General features: G+C 43.9%; 1 pseudogene; it reads left to right on the top strand.

Moving 5' to 3' along the window:
- Positions 1-8,814: 8,814 nt before the first annotated feature.
- On the top strand, positions 8,815-10,141 carry LOC123115357 (putative F-box/LRR-repeat protein At5g02700; annotated as a pseudogene).
- Positions 10,142-21,189: the final 11,048 nt, after the last annotated feature.

Here is a 21,189-nt window from a genome sequence, read left to right as displayed (position 1 = left end):
ATAAACTAAAAGATTCGATTGCAAGATCTAAAGATATACCTTCAAGCACTCACCTCCCGGGCAACGGCGCCAGAAAAGAGCTTGATGTCTACTACGCAACCTTCTTCTTATAGACGTTGTTGGGCCTCCAAGTGCAGAGGTTTGTAGGACAGTAGCAAATTTCCCTCAAGTGGATGACCTAAGGTTTATCAATCCGTGGGAGGCGTAGGATGAAGATGGTCTCTCTCAAGCAACCCTGCAACCAAATAACAAAGGGTCTCTTGTGTCCCTAACAAACCCAATACAATAGTAAATTGTATAGGTGCACTAGTTCGGCGAAGAGATGGTGATACAAGTGCAATATGGATGGTAGATATAGGTTTTTATAATCTAAAAATATAAAAACAGCAAGGTAACTAATGATAAAAGTGAGCACAAACGGTATTGCAATGCTAGGAAACAAGGCCTAAGGTTCATACTTTCACTAGTGCAAGTTCTCTCAACAATAATAACATACTTGGATCATATAACTATCCCTCAACATGCAACAAAGAGTCACTCCAAAGTCACTAATAGCGGAGAACAAACAAGAGATTATGGTAGGGTACGAAAACACCTCAAAGTTATCCTTTCTACTCGATCTATTCAAGAGTCCGTAGTAAAATAACACGAAGCTATTCTTTTCGTTCAATCTATCATAGAGTTCGTACTCGAATAACACCTTAAGACACAAATCAACCAAAACCCTAATGTCACCTAGATACTCCATTGTCACCTCAAGTATCCGTGGACATGATTATACGATATGCATCACAGAATCTCAGATTCATCTATTCAACCAACACAAAGTACTTCAAAGAGTGCCCCAAAGTTTCTACCGGAGAGTCAAGACAAAAACGTGTGCCAACCCCTATGCATAAGTTCATTGAACCCGCAAGTTGATCACCAAAACATACATCAAGTAGATCACGTGAATATCCCATTGTCACCACAGATAAGCACGACAAGACGTACATCAAGTGTTCTCAAATCCTTAAAGACTCAATCCGATAAGATAACTTCAAAGGGAAAACTAAATCCATTACAAGAGAGTAGAGGGGGAGAAACATCATAAGGTCCAACTATAATAGCAAAACTCGCGATACATCAAGATCGTATCACCTCAAGAACACGAGAGAGAGAGAGAGAGAGAGAGAGAGAGAGAGATCAAACACACAGCTACTGGTACATACCCTCAGCCCCGGGGGTGAACTACTCCCTCCTCGTCATGGAGAGCGCCGGGATGATGAAGATGGCCACCGGTGAGGGATCCCCCCTTCGGAAGGATGCCGGAACAGGGTCCCGATTGGTTTTTGGTGGCTACAGAGGCTTGCGGCGGCGAAACTCCTGATCTATTGTGTTCCCCGAAGGTTTTAGGGTATATGGACTTATATAGGAGAAAGAAGTCAGTCAGGGGAGCCACGAGGGGCCCATAAGGGTGGGGGCACGCCCAGGGGAGGTGGGCGCGCCTCCCTGCCTCGTGGCCACCTCGAGGCTTCCCTTACGTGCACACCAAGTCCCCTGGATTGCTTCCGTTCCAAAAATAACTTTCCCAAAGGTTTCATTCCGTTTGGAGTCCGTTTGATATTCTTTTCTTCGAAACACTGAAATAGGCAAGAAAACGACAATATGGGCTGGGCCTCCGGTTAATAGGTTAGTCCCAAAAATAATATAAAAGTGCTCAGTAAAGCCCATAAACATCCAAAACAGATAATATAATAGCATGAATGCTTCATAAATTATAGATACGTTGGAGACGTATCACCCTCCTCCCTCCTTCTCTGTCCGCCCCCTCCTCCCTCCTCCATCGGGCGCCCCTCCTCCCTCCTCCACCGGGCGCACCCTCCTCCCTCCTCCTCCGGCCCCCAACTCCTCCCTCCTCCTCCGGCCGCCCACTGTTCTTAGTGAAGGAAATATGCCCTAGAGGCAATAATAAAGTTATTATTTATTTCCTTATATCATGATAAATGTTTATTATTCATGCTAGAATTGTATTAACCGGAAACATAATACATGTGTGAATACATAGACAAACATAGTGTCACTAGTATGCCTCTACTTGACTAGCTCGTTTATCAAAGATGGTCATGTTAACTAGCCATGGACAAAAGAGTTGTCATTTGATTAACGAGATCACATCATTGGGAGAATGATGTGATTGACTTGACCCATTCCGTTAGCTTAGCACTTGATCGTTTAGTATGTTGCTATTGCTTTCTTCATGACTTATACATGTTCCTGTAACTATGAGATTATGCAACTCCCGTTTACCGGAGGAACACTTTGGGTGCTACCAAACGTCACAACGTAACTGGGTGATTATAAAGGAGTACTACAGGTGTCACCAAAGGTACATGTTGGGTTGGCGTATTTCGAGATTAGGTTTTGTCACTCCGATTGTCGCAGAGGTATCTCTGGGCCCTCTCGGTAATGCACATCACTATAAGCCTTGCAAGCAATGTAGCTAATGAGTTAGTTACAGAATGATGCATTACGTAAGGAGTAAAGAGACTTGCCGGTAACGATATTGAACTAGGTATTGGATACCGATGATCGAATCTCGGGCAAGTAACATACCGATGACAAAGGGAACAATGTATGTTGTTATGCGGTTTGACCGATAAAGATCTTCGTAGAATATGTAGGAGCCAATATGAGCATCCAGGTTCCGCTATTGGTTATTGACCGGAAACGGTTCTCGGTCATGTCTACATAGTTCTCGAACCCGTAGGGTCCGCACGCTTAAGGTTTCGATGACAGTTATATTATGAGTTTATGAGTTTTGATGTACCGAAGGAGTTCGGAGTCCCGGATGAGATCGGGGACATGACGAGGAGTCCCGAAATGGTCGAGACGTAAAGATCGATATATTGGACGACTATATTCGGACTTCGGAAAGGTTCCGAGTGATTCGGGTATTTTTCGGAGTACCGGAGAGTTACGGGAATTCGCCGGGGAGTATATGGGCCTTATTGGGCCATATGGGAATAGAGGAGAGAGGCCGAAAGGAAGGAGGTGCGCAGCCCCCCTCTGGTCCGAATTGGACAAGGGGTGCAGCCCCCTTTTACTTCCTCCTCTCCCCCTCTTTCCTTCTCTCCTACTCCAACAAGGAAGGGGGGGAGTCCTACTCCTGGTGAGAGGATGACTCCTCCTGGCGCGCCCCTCCTGGCCGCCGCACCTCCCCCTCCCTCCTTTATATACGGGGGCAGGGGGCACCCCATAGACACACAAGTTGATCTTCGTGATCGTCCCTTAGCCGTGTGCGGTGCCTCCTCCACCATATTCCACCTCGGTCATATCGTTGCAGTGTTTAGGCGAAGCCCTGCGTCGGTAGAACATCAAGATCGTCACCACACCGTCGTGCTGACGGAACTCTCCCTCGACACTTGGCTGGATCGGAGTTCGAGGGACGTCATCGAGCTGAACGTGTGCTAGAACTCGGAGGTGCCGTAGTTTCGGTGCTTGATCGGTCGGGCCGTGAAGACGTACGACTACATCAACCGCGTTGTTCTAACGCTTCCGCTTTCGGTCTACAAGGGTATGTAGATTACACTCTCGCCTCTCGTTGCTATGCATCACCATGATCTTGCGTGTGCGTAGGAATTTTTTTGAAATTACTACGTTCCCCAACACTTAGTAAGAATTAGTTTATTTTTATTTATAGTAATTGCTTAGTTGAACTAGTTAAATTAATAGAACTAGTTGAACTAGTTTATTTTTAGTAAGAATTAGTTTATTTTTATTTATAGTAATTGCTTAGTTGAACTAGTTAAATTAATAGAACTAGTTTATTTTTAGTAAGAACTAATTTATTTTTAGTAAGAACTAGTTTATTTTTATTTATAGTAAGTGTTAATTGAGCTAGTTGAATTAATATAACTAGTTTATTTTTAGTAAGAAATTTTAGGTATATTAGATTTGATGATATAATTAAATTTTTTACTATAGAACTAGTTTATTTTTAGTAATAAAATTAATGAAACTAGTTTGTTTTTTTGTCATCATCACTTTGTCATCAAAGAATGCTATATGGAGATCTGATTGTCTAATTAAAATTTTACTCGGTGGAATATGCAGGCTTAGTCGTGTCTCCTTGGAGTGATCGTCATCCGAGCTACATCCACTTCATCAACACCCGAGTCGGTGAGCTAAAAGTCCACCTCCTCCTTCTCCACCTTCCTCTACATCCGAACTAGGGTATTTAGTTCTAAGATATATTGAAATGTTTTTGTCAATATTGAACCATTGAAATGCAATGAGCACCAGTTTATGCTTATGTGCGAAGTGTTGATTCATTTCCGAGTGACCTATGTTTTGCCGGAGTGTTGATTCATTTCCGTTCGGGCAAATTTCAGGCTCGTGATATGTCCTGTTTTAGCAAAGGTCATGCCGAATTTTTCTGTGAATTCAAGCATGACTTGTGCTAGAATCTGTAGGAAATATCGAGTGCCCCGGATTTGCTAGAAAGAGAATTAAACGACATTTTGAGTTGACTTTAAGTCTGTTGGGGCTCCATACATGACTGTCCAAATATCGGTGAGGGAGAGCCTCCACCATATATGAGAGAAGAATGCCGACTGTTGTCGTGGGGGTCGCTTTCCCTTCTTCTCTTTGTGCTAGACCTTTGTTAGCACTAGGGGAAGAAGGATTAGCGACCATCATCGACGGTCGAAAAATCGATGACGGAGTGTCCACCATATATGAGAGAAGAAGAATGCCGACTGTTGTCGTGGGAGTCGCTTCTCCTTATTTTCCTTGTGCTAGATATTTGTTTGCACTAGGGAAAAAGGAGTAGCGACCATCACCAACGGTCGCAATATCAGAGAGGGAGTGCCCACCATATACGTGAGATGAGAGTTTAGGAAGGAAGACTCGACAGACCTAAAGTCAACCCATTGCATATTGAGTAACAGTGATCTGTGTGTTGAGTTCCCTGTTAGTTGCCTTCGGTCGATCTTTAATTAATGTTTCAACTATGAACATAGAAAATGTCTGACGATGAAAAAGAATTCGGTATGTGCGGATACAACGAAGACGAGCGCGGCCTGTGCGAAAGGCCTCACCTAGTTGGTGGTAGGCGCTTCAGCATCAAACTGGATGACACCTTCGAAGTGCATACAGTAAGTCACAACGACAAGTCTTTTTTCGTAATTAAGCATGACTTCTGCTTCTTTTGCTTCAACTTATAATTTAAATTTTTTACTATTCTACTAGCGTATCCCCTGCCATGCAAGAATATATGTCTTGGATAAGGTTGGTTTCAGTACTATGAAAACTATGGAGGTAAAAAGAGTTAACTTGAGGACCGAGCATGGTTATAGTTTTCCCGCAAAATTATACAATACAGACACCTACACACATTTTGAATGGAAACAATGGAGAGCACTATGCAAGGCTTATGCATTTGAGCCTGATATGCTTATCACCTTTGATATTCGTCTGGAAGATGATATTGAAGATAATATCGACATCTGGGTTGATGTGCAGACGCCTCCAGTTCTACCATTATGTAAGTTTCTCAACCATATATATGTCTTGGATATTGTTTATTCAAAAATATTTGACAACTAATTTATATTGACAGCTTATTTCCATTCAAGCAAACATGTCCAGCGCTTGGTAGACAGGACCTACTACTTTCCCAGGGCTGAACTAAACTGCGAGGAGACAAGTCATTATGTTTCATGGCTTGAGGATCTTCATACTTCCAAGAAAAAATATTTTCCTAGACTTAGAAATCTTAGTACTCAAAACGTGCGGTCAATAGTGTTCATATTGAACTACGGTCACATCTATTTAGGAAAGATGGTAAGATTTTTACTATTTGTCCTCAGTGCATCTTTTGCATACATTATTTTTTAAGCTAAACTTCATTGCTAAGTACTCCCTCCGTCCCATAATATAAGAACGTTTTTAACACTATACCAGTGTTAAAAACGTTCTTATATTATGGGACGGAGGGAGTATGTTACTACGGTGTTCTTCAACAGGGACTCCCGATGATAGTTGTGCCTCAGTGGATCGAAGCTAAAGGTCACATGTCCATGGTTAGCATATGGCCAAGACTTCCTACATTGCACATGAGTGCATTCAGGATATCTAGAAGCGAGCAAGTCTTAATAGTCAAAGACTGGAACAAAATTGTGAAGGATCGCATAGAAGTACTTGGGGGCAGCAATCAGAAGCGCAACCCACAATTAGGAGACAGGTTCATCTGCATGCTTCAATACGATGAATCAGGAGCGCTCCACAGATTCTATGCTATTTTACCTGAGAGAGAGAGAGAGAGCAGTAGGAGTGATTAGCTAGCTAGAATGAGTGTTGGTGGTGATGACTATGATGATTAATATTAGCCAGTGTTGGTGGTGATTAGCTATGACTATGATGATTAAATTGTGTTGATAGTAATAACTATGATGATTATTAGCTAGTGTTATTCGTGATTATATGATACAAGAGTTTTTATATTAATATGATGATGATGATGATGATTACGTTATTATATCATTGGGTGAAATAACCACTGATTAGTTTTAAGTGGATGGATCCTAAGTGATCAAGTCATGGATTATCGTGATAATCCATGACTTGGTCACTTAAGATCCATCCATTTGAAACTAATCCGCGGTTCTTTCACCTAGTGATTTAATAACTCATTATAATGTAAAAACAATCTCTAAATTGCTACTGTATGAAAAAATGTATAACGGTATATAAATACGACCTAAAATTTAAAAGATATAGAATACGAAAAAATAGTAGTATAGCGGGCGAAGAGAAGCGCTACTAGTAATTACCAGTAGCGGTTGTCTGGGAAGCGCTACTACTAAGTAGATATAGGCAGGCGCTACTGCTAAGCTTTAGCTGTAACGCCGTATCAGTAGCGCGGCTACCCGCGCTACTGATAGGCCAAAACCAGCGCTACTGCTAGGCTTTTCCCTAGTAGCGCATGATTATGATTTTTCAACCTTTTCTCTTTTTTTGAGAAGCACAATTGCGCTCCCACGAGAAGCAAATCTACGTTTCTTGTGGAAGCCCGTATTTTTTTCCAAGAAGCACAATTGTCTTTGTCGCGGAAGCAAATCTGTGCTTCTTATGAAAGCACATATCTTTTTCATTTCTGAGAAGCACAACTGTTTTCGCGAAAGCAAATCAGTGCCTCCATGATTCTTTTTGTACATTTGTGCCTCCATGAAAGCAAATATGGGCTTCTTATGAAATCAGTATCTACATTTGTGCTCCGGGAAAGTAAATATGTGCCTCCACGAGAAGCATATTTGTACTTCTCGTAGAAGCACATTTTTCTTCTTCTCGAGAAGCACAACAATGCTTCTCATGGAAGCATGGATTTGTTCCTTTTTTCTGAGAAGCACAATTATTCTTCTCACGGAAGAACATCTGTGATTTCACAAGAAGCAAATTTGTTTCTTTTGGTAGTACAGATTGTTTTTCCTTTTCAAGAAGCATAACCGTGCTTCGCAAAAAAAAAAAATTTCTCTCCAAAACTTAGAGAAAACTAGCCAAAACATGAAAAGCAAAAAAAAAAATATTAATCACAGAACATCATCTAAAACCTGAAAAATGTTTTTTAAATCCAGAAGAAGTGCTCAGCACGCGACAGGTGATGGATGCACCACTTGGCGAGCTCCCAGGCCACAAAAGTGATCCCTTGCGGGAGCTCCGCAAGGGACAACCTTTAGTTAGTTATAGTCCGATGGTTGTGATGGCAGGCATCAAACAGTTTTTTTAGGCAAAAGGCATCAAACAGTTGAGGCGACACACAGGGGCAGGTACATTGGGCCGGCCCAGTAAGCGTTATTGTAGTGACGACGCCCTGTATAGAACACGGTTTATTGTAGAAATTGGTACAGTATGGCAGCCGGTTTATTGTAGCGACCTGTTTTTTTTTTGGTCGGACTTTTCTTTTTCTTTTATATAATTTTTCGTACTATAAATGTTTTTATATTATATGGTGAAGATTAATTCACATACACATTGAATATTTTTTAATATACGTTGAATTTTAATATGGTGAAATTTTTTGTAATGTGTTGAACCTTTTTTTAACATCGGTTGACCATTTTCTTAATATATGATGATTATTTTTTATAATGCACAGTGAACTTTTTGTAATATATGGTGGACATTTTCTTAAATATACGATAACATTTGTGTAATACATGGTGAAACTTTTTCCAAAATATAGTGAACTTATTTTAAATACACACTGGACTATTTTGTTAAAACACAGATTGAACCTATTTTGTAATATATTTTGACAATTAACAAACTGTTCATTGTGGAGTAATAAAAAACCAAACAAACAAATGTTCATCGTGTATTAACAAACAATTGTGTAATAAAATACCAAACAAACAGTTGTTCTCCATGTATCAATGAGTGAAAAAGGATAAGAAAAGAAACTGGGAATAGAAACCCGGAAAAAACATGAAAGAACCAGAAAGAAAGAACCGGAAAGGAAAAACAAAATGAAAAGCAACAGAAAAAACGAAGCAGCAAACACGCATCACGCGCTGCCGCGAACTGGGCGGGCGAAGCCACTTGTGTTTGCCGCCCACGGGCCGCAAACAGGACGAGCAGGCTACTAGTCCTTTTTGGGCCGGGCTAGGTTTTCAGAGGGCCCACGTCATTTTGTTTCTACCCGGTAAAAACAAACTCTCGAAGGGGACAGCGGTGGATCATTGGGGGCAGGGGATTCACTTCTTATGGGTACCATACTGCTGCTACTACTAGAGTAAATTTAATTGGGTTTCTGCATGTCCATTGCAGTTCAGGATGGGGGACATTCTCGAGTTGGCAACCACAGTGGTGGATCATTGTTGCCATCCAGGGCAACTCCGCCCAAGTGGCAGCAGCAGCTGCAGAAGCAGACTACCAAATCTTCATTTTGAAGCCTTGAGCGTTCTGGCTTTCAGAGCTACCTAGGACGATGTAAAGCGTTCCAGCTGCTGAGCATTCTGCTCTGCGGAGCGATCCATGATGCCAAGGGAATGTGTCTGTGGAGTTATGTCTGACTACGTCTGCGACGATGCAAAGGACCCACCGACTGGTCTGCTTCGAGACCTTCCAGAGGTAAGTACTTCGTGAAAATCCTGCCCTCCAGCTCGTCTCTTGGTTGTAGATTGCTGAATTTTACTTGCCTGCAACTGTGATGTATCATTTTGCTGCAGGGCTTAGTTTGGACAATTTTCTCTATGTTGCCTCTGGATGCGGCTGTTAGGACCAGTGTGCCTTGTCAAGGCAATGGAGACACTTGTGGACAGATCGTCCTAAACTGAGCTTCGATGGAAATACAATATGCGGCAAGAAAAATCATGGGAAACAACTCTATACCCCCCCTGTTCATTCACATTGTTAATAGGGTCTTGGAACAGTGCCGTGGCAAGTTGGTTGAAGACCTCGCTATCAAAACTGAGCTCAACTGCGTGTTGGTTGAATATCTTGATAATTGGGTCCGTTTCGCAGTATCACCTCGGACAAAGGCACTAGTGTTTGAATTTTGATTTAGCACCAGAAGAGCGTCAACTAGTAGGCCGTGATGTTAGCTACCGATTCCCATCTGAGCTTTTAGACGAGGAAAGTATATGCCGTCTGCAGAAAATACATCTTAGTTGTAGATTTCAAGCACCAATGCAGTTCAGAGGTTTCCCTAACCTACGGAAGCTTGACCTTAACTTAGTGAATGTCAGTGGGAAGGATATCCTACATGTGTTGTCAAATTGCTGTAACCTAGAGTGGCTGAGTATTGTTAGATGCCATCTCAATTGTGACCTTAACTGCCCACTGCCTCATCTGCTATACTTGAAAATTGTGGCCTGCAATATAACAAGTATAGCGTTCGATGCAGTGAACCTTGTGACTTTTAAATATAAAGAAAGGGCTGTGCCTATTGACCTCAGTATATCATCAGAACTGGTATGTGGAGATATATGGTTTGGTAGAGTCACTTTTGGGCACGCTATTGCTGCTTGCTAAAGTGCTTACAAGTGTGCAGCATCTGACCCTTGATACGGCCTGTAAACCAGAAAAGGTTTGCTCTTGAACCATCCTTGGAAGTCATGGACTATTCCTTAATAATTACTACGTCATGACCTTTGGTTAGAGCATCTACAGCCGGGCGCCTCAAACCCACCTCATACGTCCGGGTGCGTCGCTCGGTCATTGTCCGGTTACGATTTTTCGACTCACACGAACGCCTCAAACGGCCTGGCTGGCCGGCACTCCTCATATCCAGCCCAAATATAGGGTGGATATGGGGCGCCCGGACACGGCTGCCATGTCGGACCCGAGCCATGCTGGCCCACCCAACCCTACATATATTCGGCCCTGTCTGTTCGCTGGAGCAAACCCTAGCCACTTCACTCCACTCCCCTCCACCATCCGAGCTCACCTCCGTTCTTCACCAGTCTAGATCTGTCGTATGGGGTGTCATCCTCTGTGGGTTGGAGGAGGCAATGGCAGCCCGCATTGCACTCCGCCGCTCCCGGGAGGACAGCGCTCGACCGACGGACGGATCTATCCGCCGCTACTCCATAGCATCGGCTCACCGGCCGCTCGGGTCCTCCGGAACTGGATCCTCATGGTCCCGGTAGCTGAAACCCCTCTCCTTCCGCATTACTGGTCAGGCAGAGTATGAGTCCCGCTGGGACCGGGCGGCCCGCCGTGGGAAGGAGAAGATAAGGGCCACAGAGGCCCTCCCCTCTTGCTTTGCTCTCACGAGCGACCGGGGGGGGGGGGTACCCTATCCACCATGGCCCAACCCTCCTCTCGTCTCCTAGCCGCCGCCCAGCGACGCAGTCGGGCGAAGCCCGACCGATGGTGGAGGCAGTGAGGCCTCTTCTCCCCCTCGTGCACCGCGGCTGGAGCGAGACGGCTGGTCGAGCAGGGGCGTGGGCTATGGCAGGGCCGGCGGCGCAACGGCGAGCTCGGTGTCCGGCGACGGGGTTGCTTGGTGGGGACGCGCCGGCGAGTGGCATGCTCGTCTGTAGTGTGGTAGCCGCAGGGGATCCAGATCTGGGTGGTGGCGTGCTGGCACAGATCCAGTCCCGATCCACCCGGATCCGGCTCCTGGGTGGCGGCGGGCGGCATCGGGTGTTGGTAGAGGTCCGTCTTGACCTCTGCGTGGGGTGGTCTGCAGCAGCGCTGCTGTGGCCACGGTGGTCATCCCGTCCGCGTGCAGCAACGGTGGGTCTCTCCTGTGGCGGTTCGTCTACGTCAGGCTCGGGTAGGATCGCTCCCTCTTCTATGGATTCAGCGACGGGCTCGTCGGGCAGGGGTGGCTCCATGGTGTGGTGTGGGTGCGCGCGAGGCATGCTGGAGGTGGCAGGGGACTTCGGAAGGTGGCAGGGTGCCCCCTCCGTTGCATCTGGCTACTACTTCGGGTGGTCGCCTGAGTTCCCCTGGCCCAGATCGGGCAGTCGAGGTCATCGACCAAGCCAAGGGGTCGGCTTTGGGGTGGAAGGGGATCTTCCGCTTTGTTCCGGTCGGCCGTGTCGGTTTGGTGTGTCCTGGATGAGGGTGGGGCTCGGATGCCGTGGCGGCAGCCCGATTGGTGTTAGCCGGGGTGCTCATGGGCGGAGCACGCCGCTCGGACGCTATCCGGTCGCCATGGTCATGTGGGCGGCATGTTGACCGTGGTGGGTCGTTCAATGCTGGCGTTGCGGTTGTCCGTAACCCAATCTTGTGGCGGTGAGTGTTGGCCGGAGTGAAAACCCGTTCTGCTTTGCTAGGCTGGCGGCGGTGGCGTTCTGACGCCGTCCCCTTCTTGAAGGCGCCATCACGGCATCTCATTTGTCGTCGGAGTGCTCCAGGGGTAACCCTAATCCTTGGATTGGGCGGTGGCGACGCGATGGATCGTTTCCTTGCTGAAGGCGCCACTTTGGAGCTTATTGTTCGTCTTACATGGCTTCTCCTCTTCGCGATGACTCGCCCATGGTGGAGGGCCCCGACAACTTCGTAGCAATGCTTATTGCTTTCTTCTGATGTTTGCTAGGATTTTGTTGGGGTAGTGTTGCAATTTTCAGCGTCTTTGTATCCCGCCTTGGATGTGTGTGGTGTGAAGTGTGTGTTTGTATCTGCAGGTTTCGGTTTGTTCAGCGTGTGTGGAGAAACCTTTTTTCGTCAGTTCATACATTTATTTTTAGCATTATTGCGTTACAGCTTCTTTGAAGGCACTAGGCGTCTCATTTTTTACCATGCCAACTATCGTGCTTACAACTTGGAAGCACTTTTTTTTTCCGAAAAGCAGGATGATCTTCGGCCTCTGCATTTGGAAGATGCATGCAACAATTTTATTAATTATTCACAAAAACCTTATAAAGTAATACATCAGGTAGTCTGAAGTTACCATCTTAGCAACATCTGTCGCTACTCCTATCCACTTGATGAAGGGGTGTCAATAGTCCGAGTCTAATACCAAACTTCCAAACAGACATCGCAATGTGCTTTTGGTATGAAAAATCACAGTTGTGCTATTGTGCGAAGCACAGTTGTGAAAAGTGAAGCACAATGTGCTTTTGGTATTCAATTTTCTCGGGTTTTTGTTTTTCTATTTCAGCTTTTTAAGTGTTTGTTTTTTGGGTTTTTTAGTTTCTAGTTTTTTTTCGGTCTCTGGATTTTCCTCGTCTCCAGCTTTTCTTGGTATCCATTTTTCTCAGAAGAAAAACTTCGTCCAAACCTATTTACATGGGATCATATTTCGAAGATCTCAATGCAAGAAATGCAATGGTGAAAACATTGCGGAAACATGGTACAAGAGATAAAAAGTTTGAAAAAACGAATCGACAAAAAATGTATTAAAAAACTCAGATTATGACAAATGTAGCACATGCAGTACGCCACTTGTCACCATTAAAGAAAGTGTGTGTGACCCAAGGCATTGGTTATCGGTCGAAATTTTGAGATTTTTCATGGTTACCGCGTATTTCCATGATCCTCGGTAAATCCCTATACCGAGCAAAAAATACCAATTTTTTGAACTTTTTGAATTTGAACGCTTGATTTATAGTAAATTATGTAAGGTTCTAGTTAATGCCATGGGAGTTGGTTCTGACGTGTTGGTAGCAACCTAGTTCCTATATTGAAAGGTCTCTGGTTTGAATGTTCGTTCATGCGCTTATTTGAATTCAAAATTCAACTATGAAATTTGTTTGAAATATTCTTGGTATTTCTCGTTAACCATGGTAACCAGGTTTACCAGTCCTCCTCGGTAAAATTGCCTTATTTAGTAACCAAAACCTTGGTGTGACCTTTGCAAGCGGTACCATCTAGTGATTTCATCGTTCGCCGCCTTTTTTTTCTTTTTGATAAAGGCCATGTTTCGCCTTTTACCGAGATCACACCACACACGTGGCGAAGAGATCACACACGCATGCAAATTTAGCTAGCTTGTCACGCTGCGTATTTAAGCCTTGTGACGCTTATTTCTTTGAACCAAAGCATCAAAATAACACTTTGTTTACACCACCGAATTCCATATGCTGAACTTTACAAATAGTCCAATATTGAATATATTCTTCCTTTTTGACTATTTAGCAATGCGTGAGGCCCACATGTCATAGAGTAGCCGTGGCTAAACCAAATTCACATTTCACTCATATGCATTTGCATTAAAATCCATCGAGGCTTACACACGTAATCTGAATTTTTTTTTGATACAAAAATTCTTCGAATGGATTGTGGATCTAACGACTCACATTTGAGTTTCCAGGTTTTCACCGAGAGACCGGTTTCCATGGCTCATAGGATGGCTGGGTGGACGGAGCTGTTCCATCATCCGGCTTGATGGTCGTTACCCTCTCAACAATACGTGTCGTCGTTCTCGGCTGAGGATGTGGGAGAGGCGGACTCCAAAGACGGGGTAGGGGTGGGGGTGTGGGTGGGCTTGTAAAATTGAAATTGAAGGCCCGACCGACATCCCCTAGTTCTTTGTGGGCCATGAGCAACCAAGCAAATGTGAGAAACTCCCCTCCTCTGCTCAGCTGTGCGGCGTGCATCTCTGCACGGGATTTACCAGCGCAGTAGATGAGCAACCTTGTCCATAAGTCTCTCATCTCATTTAATGTTTCTGTGCCGCTTAAATCAACTTCAATTAGCCCCAACTCTACTAATAGCTCGTTGACCATAGGCAAAATGTCAGCACTGGCACCCCTGTCAGAAACATGTGGAATAGTTTTCCGAAGAAAGAATAGCAATGTGGGTTCTGGAGTACCACTGACCGGCAACATCTCAGGATATGTGACCAGAAGGTAGAGCATGTAGTTGGACAACTTCCGGCAAGCACTCACCAAAACTTTTTCTCGATCCGAAAGATCCGGGAGTAAGAGACTTCTTAGGTGTGCCTCTGTGAATATATGAAAGCACACAATAGCATAACCAAAACTTGCACCGTAGTCCGGTAGTAACTTATTCAGCAATGGGCCAAGCTTCGGCCAATCCCTGGCATCCATTGGTGATTCATCTGGACTGTAATGGCAGACGATCCATATAAGAGAGTCCATGATCTCCTTATCCACCTCAACGTGCTTTGTGTCCAATAACTTGCTCGTCCACAACAGTGGCTTTACCTCTTTGTTTCTGCTGACCACTAGGCTTGATATCTTGGTCACTTTCTTCACCAGCCTGGATAGCCAGCTTGAGTGTTGATCACAACCTAAGTAGCACAAAAAGTTGTATTGCCCCATGGAATTTGACCACAAAGGCCTGATCTTGGGCCGTCCAATGTCGCTGCACAGAAGAGACGAGGAGATGCGAGCCAGCCAATGCCAATTTCGAGCCTTCAACCATGCCCATGTCCATGGTGACATCAACAAGATAAATACTGCACAAATTTCTAGACAGAAACCTCCTATGAATAGCACATATGTGATTGCAAGGTCTTCTCTATTGTATGGGTGCTTATTGCTGACAATGAAGAGCACAAAGGCAACCCCCATAGATGCTTGAGATACACACCGGAATAAAATGCCACTCTTTGTCCGAAGCACCATAGCCTTGGTGTAGATATCATCATACATCAAGTCAAGCTCAACCTCCAGCAACTTGGGTAAATGGCCCATATGAATATGTGATGTCACTACCTCTCGGTGGTGAACTTCCATCTGGTGCAAGGTGCGTCCAGCAAAGAGTGCTCGGATGCCTGGTGCGGACTTCAGAACAGCAGCAAAAATGCCAAGGTATCTGCCATGAACCACAAGCCTATTCAAGTCCTCATTGTTTACATTTCCAATGGTATTTTGGCTATCGTTCTTTAGGTCCCCATACATGAGAGCCAATGTCCTCTCGCTGTACTTGATAATTCCAGAAATGAACACAAATATACCTGGAAGAAGCACACTATGGTGGCTGCGACCCATCATGGACCCGCAGAACACATACAAGGCCACACCTACCTGAACGACCAGATTCAAAAGATGCCTTAACCACAAGTTGTTGTCCTCAATGGCAAATGCGGTTACAGTGTCCTGCCCACCAAGGTGCATGAGGAGGAAAGGTGCCCAGAGGAAAGCAAGTGGATGTGCTTTCGTTAATGTATCCTTTCCAATGGTGTCATCCTTGTGCCGTGAGAGGAATCCCAAGGCGTAAATTGCTACCAAATCTGCACCAAGATATGCTACCCACAAAGAAAACCTAAGCAACGCATCAGTGCTATTTCGCCGAGCTCCGCCATTAAAGAAGAGGAACACCTGTAGGGTAAAACTTAGAAGAACTAGCAACTGGATTTCCCATTCGCTAAGCACTTTAACCAAGTTCTCCATGGTTGTTCACTGGATTAATTCTCTATACCTCCGAAGCCCTGTTGATATCAACAATCCATAATTTAGTGAAATTTTCCAATAGCAAGGGAAACAAAGTCATGTTCACATGTCTAGAATATTTATCATCTTTCTAAAGGGAAAAGGCCTAGCCTCTGCATCTGCTACTACAAGCAGCCACGTGGAATGTTCATCGTAGCACTAGTCAATTTGTACAAAACATGTTGTTTTCAATATGAAAAGAGTGATTTAAAACCTAGAGTTTTCCTTCGGTGCAATCAGTTTAACTAATTAAGATGGGACCCCAATTGGATAGGCGCTCCTAATCAACAACAGCTCTAAAGAGGCAACTCGAGATGTTGACGTCTGAGATGGTAGGACCAAGGGTGAAAGTCCTCTTCTGCTCCCGAGCTCAAATGAGCTCGCACTAAATGTAAAAAAATTCAAAAGCAAACTTTGACAAATGTTTTAAGTGCCTGAGAAACTTCATCTTTAAATCGTTTTCATAATAATTATCAAAGTTTTACTTTTTTTGATTTTAATTTGTCAAAGTTTTCCAAACAAAAAAACATATTTTTTTTAATTTTTTAGTTTTTTTTCGATTTTACTGTTCAACACGGAGCACTTGAGCTCGGGAGCAGATAGTCCGTGCCGGAAGGCAAAGGACCTCTTCCGCTATCAAATTGTCATTGATGCAGACCACGTCACTGCACGTTGCGTGCATTCCATAGCTGCCAAAGGACCACCATCTGAACAATGTCTCACGTCCCCCGAGGGCTTGTTCGGTTACAAGTGGTTTGAAGGGGATTGAAATGGATTGGGGAGGATTAAATCCCCTACAAGTCAAATTCCCCCTCAATCGCCTCCAAACCTCTTCAATCCTCTCCAAGAGTGGTTTAACCGAACTAGGCCTGAAGGAGATTACATGGGAGGACGTGTTGAGACACGTGGGTGATGACATTTGCAGGCCAATCGACGTGGCCAATTACATGCTAGACGTTCGTAGATATGCCATACCAAGCAAATAGGTGATCCCTGTCTTCAACATTCAGGAACCACTTGCATTTTGTCAGAAGGGAAGCAGTTTTTATGATGCATATTCATCCTCGTACTTGATACATCACAAAATATCTATAATTCTTTCAAATATCATGCTTATTTGTTATCCTTTTTATGAAATATCAAAATTGTAAATAGCCTGCTATAGTGCCATTGTACCTTTTGGAGAGCCCTCCAGCTAAAGCTATGCACTTTTAATGCCAAGCTGATAATGACGCTAATAGCTCGCTAACTCCTGCTATAGCACTAAATTTCGAGTCATTTAGCGCCCCAAAGCCTCTACAATCAGAGGAGGGAGGCAAGTGAGTTCCAGAAAGTCATCCATCGTCCATATTCTTCTTTCTTATTTTTTGATACCTATGATGCATTGATGCAAAGATTGGTTATTGATTTAGGATACCTGATCGAAGCTCGGTTTTTTATGTTTGAACATGCATGTGGGTTTCAAGTATATGTGAAATGTTATATATGATGCCTAATTATATAATATTTTCCCTTTTTTCATGATTTAAGGAAAAGGCTATATGGGGCTTGGCTTCGCCATAACTTTTCATAACTGATGGCTGTGATGCCGCTAAATTACCTTACAATATTTATAGCATGCATAACCCACTATTTAAAATATTTTATTAGACTAAAATACTAATTATGAGCCAAAATGTATTATCATATTTCAACGTCCGTGGGTGCCGGAACCTTCCCGGACTAAAAAACAGAGAAAATTCAGATGCCAAAATTTACCTTAGGAGGACTTATGCCAAAAGTGAGGCCCATGGGGCCACTAGGCACACACTTGTCGGGCTAGAACATGCCCCTAGGGATCGTGGGGAAAACAAGCACCCCTTGTCCTTGGGCCTCATGCCCCTGACTATATATTGCCTCAAAACCCTTCAACAAATAGTCTTACCGTTTTTCCTGCCGCTACTTTCTGATACGAGGCCAAACTCATCTACATCCATGCATCGATATTCTGTCGGAGCAGCAATTTGCCGCCATCTTCACCGACGATTCATCCTCCATAGATCCCCGTTGAGATAGCTCCTGTACTACATGTTTCTACCCATAGCTATATAGCCATTACTCTCTATGCTTCAATGCAATGGTTACGTGGACTGGCCTACATGATTGTGATCTATATTACTTGTAATTCTCATGGTGAATCTTATTGCTATGTGCTGAATAATTACTTTATGACCATATCATGATGTTTGATTCCATAATTTGTAGATGTATATTGATCTTTGATTAATAAGTCATTGGTTTGTATAGATTAAATCAACATTGATAGAGGGAGCGGTGTGCATTACATGGGGTAGGTCCCTGTTCCTGAAGTATTTTCATTGACACTAAGACACAAAAAACTTAGAAATGGTTGACTCGTAAGGGTAAAATGATTGCATGACTCTGAAAGTGATTCTGTGAAGAGTATGAACTCATTCTCAATGGAATGCTCTGTTTCATGATCTTGATTGTTGAGGTGAATTCACAAGGATTCCGGACACCATTAGATACAATGGTGATTGGTCTTTTGAATTTATCAATGTATCGCCTATATAATATGATTTCAGCCTGTGATGATATTTACATGAATGTTTGATTTACCGTCACACATACACATGCTTATATTTATGTGTCACAGCTATCATGAGAGATGCTACTAGTGAACCTTTGAACCCTGGTCCAATTTTCTACATAAGAAACTTCCTCCGATCTCATTTACATGCTCTTTTATTTTCAGCTATTTAGATGGAACCATGTATGAATGCCATCACGGTAGTCTTTTCAGTGACCGCCCAGTACATCCCCAGTCCATGGTCACCAATGCACTCCCAGAACGATGGCAATGTTGAGTTGTCACCCAGTTCGCCAACCCTCCCACAGATCATCACGCGGGTCAGCACTCCAGAAACTAACCTACCTCTAAAGGGGAGGGGAGGGAGCACCAAAGTTATTTTTTATTTTTCAAATGAGAGGAGTTAATGCTGACAGTGGAAGCTTGGTAAGCGAGAGAGGCAAGCTGAGGTATGTTATGTGGAAGAAAGAGATGGGACATCCTAGAATGGTTGTAAAAGAGTTGATATTGCCCGAAGAAACGTTAGTAGGGACAAATATAGACTTAGCGATATGGATGAAGAGCCTAGTGGGGATGAAATTCTTAGGCACACATTTTAGAATACGAATAACTGAGTAATTTGTCCTAGAAATAATCAAAGCCCATCTGCATATTGCAGAACTGGGCAAGGGAAGTGATCGACAATAGAAAATAAAGAAGTTTTGATGACCATTCTTGATAAATGGGACACTAAAGCACATAGGCTACAAATATGAAAGATAGGGGGAAAGGGAATCTCCCGGGTAAAGGCCGCCTTATGTTTGGTTAATCTCCGGGATTCCATTAAGAAGAAACAAAGTGTGTCCAGTTGAGAGAAACACACGTAGTCAATTGGGCCACTTAGGATAAAACCCTCAGACAGAAAGGATATGATGGATTTCGAGCTCTCAGTTGCCGGCGGTGGTTGCCGCTCGTTCCGCTGCCACTACTCGGTGGCCCCTTCACCCAGCCGACCCACAAATGGGACTGTTGGCCATCGGCCAAGGAAGCAGACAAAATATCAGCCGCAATGAAGAAGAAGGAGATTGTAGTCGCACCGACACCTCCTCATCGGTGTCCCGCGGCATCGAGGACTACTCCCCAAAATCCTACAACCATGCTGACGCCCCATCACCCACGGTGGCTGACGAGGAGCCAGATTCAAACGTGACAAGGAGTGAGGCTGACATGCGTGAGGCAATGCCCGCGAGGTAAAAATAAATGGTTTTCTTTCTTTATTTTTCAATTGCTCAAAAGAATGATGCATGATGTGACATTGATTGCTAGGTTCTTTTCTTTCTTTTGTAGTAAGCTTGAATGATGATGCAAACGAATTTGATGGAACAATTGAATGCAAGCCACACACTCGGCCTTGACAACATTGTCCCTTTAATGCTCCTTCTAAGGTTGATAAAGGTAAAGATGTGGCCCAAGAACCCACTACATCTAAGTCCAAGCCAAACAAAACTAGACCCAAGAATGCTGGAATGAGAATCCTAACTTGTGACAACCATGCATACTCTACAATAGCCATGTGCCCATTCCCTCCGACTGCACAATCGTGTCTCTTACTCATCATTGGAGTGTGATGTAAGACCAATGCAACTGGTGGTCCATATATGTTGAGCAAGTCAACCTTGCGCTCCCAAGTGGAATCCCCAAGCATGAGGTGCCCATCATTCAAGTTTTACAAGGAAAGGACACTAGTAGAAAAAGGGCCTAATGTTCACCCCTTTAGTCTCGGTTTGTAAATGAACCGGCACTAATGTGACCATTAGTGCCGATTCGAACGGCTATGCATTAGTGCCGGTTCATTTGTGACCTATAGTCCCGGCTTGTGTCACAAACCGGGACTAAAGAGGTGGTGGCAGGCTGGCGTCAGGCCGGGGCCCCACGAGCCCTTTTTGTCCCGGTTTGTGACACAAACTGGGACTAAAGGGCCAACCTATAGTCCCGGTTTGTATCACAAACCGGGACTAAAGGGGTCTAACCTTTAGTCCCGGTTGGAGACACAAACCGGGACTAAAGGGCAATTTTCAAACTCTACCCTCCCCCCCCCCCCCCCCCCCCCCCCGCGTATCGCCTTTTCAGTTTTGAAAAAATGATAAAAACTTTAAAAATTAAAATCCTTCGAGATGTAGTTATGTTACTACATCTAGTAGTTAGGGAAATTTAAAAACATAAATTTCGACATGTTTTGCAAAAAAAATGTTATGAAAAAGTAAAACGACCATACCTTTTGCATACGATGTCGGAAAAAACGCATAATATATCAAAACAATCTACATGAAAATCCGCATCCAATTTCGACGGCCATAGGCCTTTTGCAAACTTTTAGAATCCTCAAATTCTGAAAGGAAAAAAAGATATGCTCAAATTTCAGTTTTTTTGAATTTTGGTTAAATCTGGTCAAACTATGGTCAAACTACTTATTCAGGAAATATTAGTGTTACTAAATAATTATTTTAGGTTTTTGAGTTTTGGCCAAACTGTGGTCAAACTATGGTCAAATCTGGTCAAACTACTTAATCAAGGAGCAAAGAAACAAGAGGGTGGCCCAGGAATGTGCTATCATGTTTCATGGATCCTATGAAGATGGACGAGAAAGAAAGAAAACGTTGGTGGCGGCCACAACAATGGTGGTGCCGACGGTGACAGTTTGACTGTGTGAGGCCCAAGTGAACTACGATGACTTTTTGGTCCACCATGGGTTTGGTGGTGTTTGGAATGAACTTGTTCATTTGGTTC

The sequence above is a fragment of the Triticum aestivum genome, chromosome 5B (genome assembly GCF_018294505.1).
Source record: "Triticum aestivum cultivar Chinese Spring chromosome 5B, IWGSC CS RefSeq v2.1, whole genome shotgun sequence".
Taxonomy (NCBI): Eukaryota; Viridiplantae; Streptophyta; class Magnoliopsida; order Poales; family Poaceae; genus Triticum; species Triticum aestivum.
This window is presented reverse-complemented; position numbering and strand designations above follow the sequence as displayed.